Below are 5627 nucleotides of genomic sequence, written 5' to 3' on the forward strand. Positions count from 1 at the left end.
GGCTTCCCCGGTGCGCGACGTGAGGGGGCGGGGCTTCTCTGTGACGTCAAGAGGCCCCGCCCCCAGAGAGGCTTTACGGAGGACCCGCCTAGCAATACCGCCCCTGGAGCCCCGACCCTTAGCGCGTTGGACCAGAGGACCCCCCCAGACATCTAAACTTCAGACTCCTTTCTAACGCATCAGTACTTTTGAAGATTTTGAAGTCACCAGATGAACTTTTTTTGACCTTGTCGCATTTATATATTTTCCAAGAGAATTCTGATGGATCAGAAAATAGGGGAGTTCCCATCATAGCGCAGTGGAAACGAATCCGACTAGGAAGCATGAGGTTGCGGGTTTGATCCGTGGACTTGCTTAGCGGGTCAAGGATCCGGAGTTGCGGTGAGCCGTGGTGTTTGTCGCAGATGCCGCTCGGATTTGGCCGTGGCTGTGGCGTAGGCCTGAGGGTTACAGCTCGGATTAGATCCCTAGCCTGGGAACCTCCGTATGCCGAGGGTCTGGCCCTAGAAAGATAAGAAGACCAAAAAAAAAAAAAAAAAAGAAATCGTCTGCATAATGAGTAGGCTTTTATTTGGGATCTTTTCAACACTCTTTTCTTCACCATTTGCCCTATATAATTCCATTACAGTGATACATGCATAAATTGGATTATAATGAAAAGTCACAGTTCTTTACCTCTCTGCTCCCTGCCTTCCTGAGAAAACTGTCAATTTTATTTTTTTAAATATTGCTTAGTTATCTACTACTATTTTTTGACTTATATATTTCCTTATATCGGCATAGCTAAGACCTCTGTCAGATCTAACCACTTGGTTCCCAATCATGGTAATTTCTGAAGTGACTTTGAGCTTTATTCATATCTTGCAATTTTAAAATGTTTCCTCTTAAAAATCTTTTTCCCATATATATTTTTATATATTTTTTAACATGTGGTATATGGAAGTTCCCAGGCCAGGGGTGGAATTGGAGCTGCTGCTGAGGTTACTCCACAGCAACAGCAACATCAGCAGCTGCTACCTAGACAGAATCCTTAACCCACCGAGTGAAGCCAGGGACCAAACTCACATCTGCACAGAGACAATGTGGGATCCTTAATCCACTGAGCCACATTAAGTACTCCCTTTTTCCCATAGTATTTTGTTTTGTTCACCCATGCATTTGAAAATTCCTGGGTCAGGAATGGAACCTCCGACAGCAGTGAGCTGAGCCATTGCAGTGACAGCCAGTGATCATTAATCCTCTAGGCCTCAAGGAAACTACCGTCATAACACTTTGGGATGAAAAAGTTGATGTGAACCTTCAACCACAGTTCTATGTTAGGAAAGGTAATTGAACATTTTCATGAAGATCACTGCCATTGGGCAAGATTTCTAGATTTGACTGTGTCTGCTATTAATAGAGCTAAACATTTATAACATCCACCTTTTAAAAAGATGATGAAATTTATAATGAGGGAATCAGGTAGATACTATTTGAACCTCCCAATAAATCTTAGCACCATTAAATGAGATAATCATACATGATATACTTGATGTGATATAATCAGAACTACACAGCACCTTCTGTAAGTATTCGTAATTCCTCCAAACTGAATATCACTCAGATATAATTAAGCATTAGAATATCAGATCTATACTCAGATCTAATTAAGCATTAGATCAAACAACAGTTTACAGGAAATGTAGGGAATAGAAAAATAAGTTTAGGAGTTTCCGTTGGAGCTCAAGAGTAACAAAACCAACTAGTATCCAGAAGGACTTGAGTTTGCTCTCTGACCTTGCTCAACAGGTTAAGGATTCCGAATTGCTGTGTGCTCTGGTGTGGGTGGCAGACGGATCCACATTGTGGTGGCTGTGGTGTAGGCTGGCGGCTGCTGTTCTAGCCTGGGCATTTCCATATGCCAGGGGTGAAGCCCTAAAAAAAAAAAAAAAAAAAAAAAAAAAGTTTTTTAAAAAACCCCACCAAAACACCAATAATGAATCAGTTTTCATAGGACAAGTAACCTAATTTCCCCCAACAAATTAAATAAATTTAACAACAAGAATGTAAGGGGAAAGTGGGCTATCAAAGACTAAAGAGTCGTAAGAAACATAATATGTACCTCATAGTCTTGATTCAAACCAACTGTTTTAAGACAGCAAAATTTGCATTAAGTCTGGGAATTTGATGATATTCAGGAATTAATATTATTTCGTGTGATAATGTGCTGGCTATAATTAAAGAGAAAAATCTTTACCATGAAATGACATATCTAGAATTTAAATTATTCCAAAAGAAAACTCAAATAAATATTGTGAATATGGGGAAGATATAAGTGTTAAAATTGGGTAATCAGTACATAACTATCCATAATGGAAGCAAAAGGGTTATCCTCTTAACTCTTTTGTGTGTTTGAAATTTTCCATGATAGCTTTTAAAAAAATATATTGCAAGAAACTACTTTTCTTGTGTTATATTAAACTCATATGGAAAGCACTTTCAGAAGAAGAAAAGTAAACTTTTTTACAGTTTTAAAATAAATATAATCTCAGAGACAGTATTTTAAAGGATTATTATTTGAATGGACAAGTTCTGTTTTTATCTACTCATTTTGAAATAATTTCGATCTCATAAAAAAAAAAGTTGTAAAAGTAGCACACAGAGTTCTCTTCAGGGAGAGCCCTGGTCGTCTTGTGAGTGGTTAGGTCTCAGTGGTTTTGCCAATGCGGACTGAGTTCAGTCCCTGGTCTGGGAACTGAGATCGCATATCAAGTCTCTGCACACTGTGGCCAAAAGAAAAAAAAAAAAAAAAAAAAAAAGGTAATTCTTTTCACTAAGCTTCTCCAAGTGTTAAAGTCTTACTTAACCATGGGTATTATCATCAAGATGGGAAATTGACATACTATTAACTAATCTGCAGACTTTGTTCAAATTTCATCAATCATCCCTCTAATAACCCTTCCTGGGCTAGGATCTAGTCCAGGATTACACATTGCATTTAATTGTCATCTGCCTTTAATCTGGATAATTTCTCAGTCTTTGTCTTTCATCTTCAGTCATTGTCTTTTATGACCTTGAATATTTCGAATACTGGCTAGATGTTTTGTAGATATACCTCAGATTGGTCTGATGTTTTTTTCTCCTGATTAAAGTTATGCATACTGGCAAGGATCACAGAAGTGATGTTGCATTCATCTTAACGCATGGTATATGAAGAAGGTACGTGATGTCAATATGTCTCATTACTAGTGATGTTAACCTCAATCACTTTCTATCAAGTAGCATTTGGTGGATTTCTCCACTGTAAAATTCTCTCTCTCTGTAATGAAAAAGACTGTCTTGTGGGGAGATTTGTTTTTGTTTTTGAGACTCTGTAAATATCCTGCTTCTCATAATATTTTCTTGCCAACAAGTATTGATACTATTTGTCAAATAGTTTTCTGTTTCCACCGTTCACTCAACGTTTATTTTTATTTATTTATTTTTGCGTGTGTGTCTTTTTTTTTTTTTTGTCTTTTTCTGGGGCTGCACCTGTGGCACATGAAGGTTCCCAGACTAGGGGTCCAATTGGAGCTGTAGCCACCAGCCTACACCACAGCCACAGCACCACCAGATCCAAGCTGCGTCTGCAACCTACACCACAGCTCACGGAATGCCGGATCCTTAACGCACTGAGTGAGGCCAGAGGTCCAACCCAACCTCATGGTTCCTAGTCAGATTTGTTAACCACTGAACCACAGCGGGAACTCCTACTCAACATTATTGATTGGAATTCTCCTTTAAGGAAAAGCTTTCTTTCCCCTCCCATTATTCATTCATTCAATTTATTTATTCAATTATTTATTTTTATCAGTATGGGCTCATGGATATTTGTTTTATCTATGTGTTGTAATCCACTGCTATCATGTGCTGTTCAAATTGCCCCAGATGTGTCACATAAAGAATTTGTTTAAAGAGTTCCCTTCGTGGCTCAGTGGTTAATGAATCCAACTAGGAACTATGAGGTTGAGGGTTTGATCCCTGGCCTCGATCAGTGGGTTAAGGATCCGGGGTTGCTGCGAGCTATGGTGTAGGTTGCAGACATGGCTGGGATTCCGAGTTGCTATGGCTCTGGCATAAGCCGGCAGCTACAGCTCTGATTCCACCCCTAGCCTGGGAACCTCCATATGCCGTGGGTGGGACCCTAGAAAAGACAAAAAGACAAAAAAAAAAAAAAAAAGAATCTCTTTAAGTGATCTATGTGTGAGTTAGTTCAAATTTTTTTTTGTTTAAACATATATATCTTTTGGAGTTCCCATCGTTGCTCAGTGGTTAATGAATCCGACTAGGATCCATGAGGACACAGGTTCTATCCCTGGCCTCGCTCAGTGGGTTAAGGATCCGGCACTGCCGTGAGCTATGGTGTAGGTCGTAGATGTGGCTTGTATCTGGCGTTGCTGTGGCTGTGGTATAAGCCGGCAGCTGCAGCTCTGATTAGACCTCTAGCCTGGAAACCTCCATATGCTGTGTGTGCGGCCCCAGAAAAGACAAAAAAAAAAAAAAAAAAAAAAACCCAAAAAAAGCAAAATAAACCCATGTATATCTTTCCTTTGTATTGTCTGCTTATGTTTCTTTTTCATTTTTCTATTGGCTTTTTCCCTCAATTTTTTTTTCTTTTGTCTTTTTAGGGCTGCACCCTTGGCGTATGGAAATTCCCAGGCTAGGGGTTGATTTGGAGCAGCAACTGCAGGCCTACACCACAGCCATGGCAATGCCAGATCCTTAACCCACTGTGTCCTCATGAATACTAATTAGTGGTTAATGAAGTAGTCAGATTTCTTAACCTCTGAGCCATGATGGGAACTCCCTCATGTTTTTTGTTTGTTTTTTTGTTTTTTTGTCTTTTTAGGGCTGAATCCAAGGGATATGGAGGTTCCCAGGCTAGGGCTCAAATCAGAGCTGCAGCTGCTGGCCTACGCCACCATCACAGCAACAACAGATCTGAGCCAGGAGTCTTTGACCTACATTCACAGCTCACGGCAATGTCAGATCCTTAACCCACTCAACAAGGCCAGGGATCAAACCTGTGTCCTCATGGATACTAATCAGATTCATTTCCCCTGAGCCACGATGGAACTCCTCCCTCAATTTTTATGAATTCTTTATTATTAGAAATATTACACTTTTATTTGTGATGTATATTTTCTCCTAGTTTGTGAGTTTTTAGTTTTCTTAAAAAATGGTATTGTTTTACGTAGTCAAATTTATTTTGTATTTTGTGATTTTTTGCCTTTTTTTTTTTTTTTTTTTTTTTGTCTTTTTGCTATTTCTTGGGCCGCTCCTGCAGCATATGGAGGTTCCCAGGCTAGGGGTCGAATCGGAGCTGTAGCTGCCGGCCCACACCACAGCCACAGCAATGTGGGATCCGAGCCACATCTGCAGCCTACACCACAGCTCACGGCAACGCCGGATCGTTAACCCACTGAGCAAGGGCAGGGATTGAACCCGCAACCTCATGGTTCCTGGTCGGATTCATTAACCACTGCGCCACGACGGGAACTCCCCTGATTTTTTGCTTTTTAGCCACACCTGTGGCATATGGAAGTTCCCAGGCTAGGGGTCGAATTGGAGCTGTAGTTGCACACAGCAACAAAGGACCCAAGCCATGT

The sequence above is a fragment of the Sus scrofa genome, chromosome 9 (genome assembly GCF_054392235.1).
Source record: "Sus scrofa isolate SSC_HxYL_T2T_F1_AM1 chromosome 9, Sscrofa_HxYL_maternal_Yorkshire_Landrace_v2.0, whole genome shotgun sequence".
Classification (NCBI taxonomy): domain Eukaryota; kingdom Metazoa; phylum Chordata; class Mammalia; order Artiodactyla; family Suidae; genus Sus; species Sus scrofa.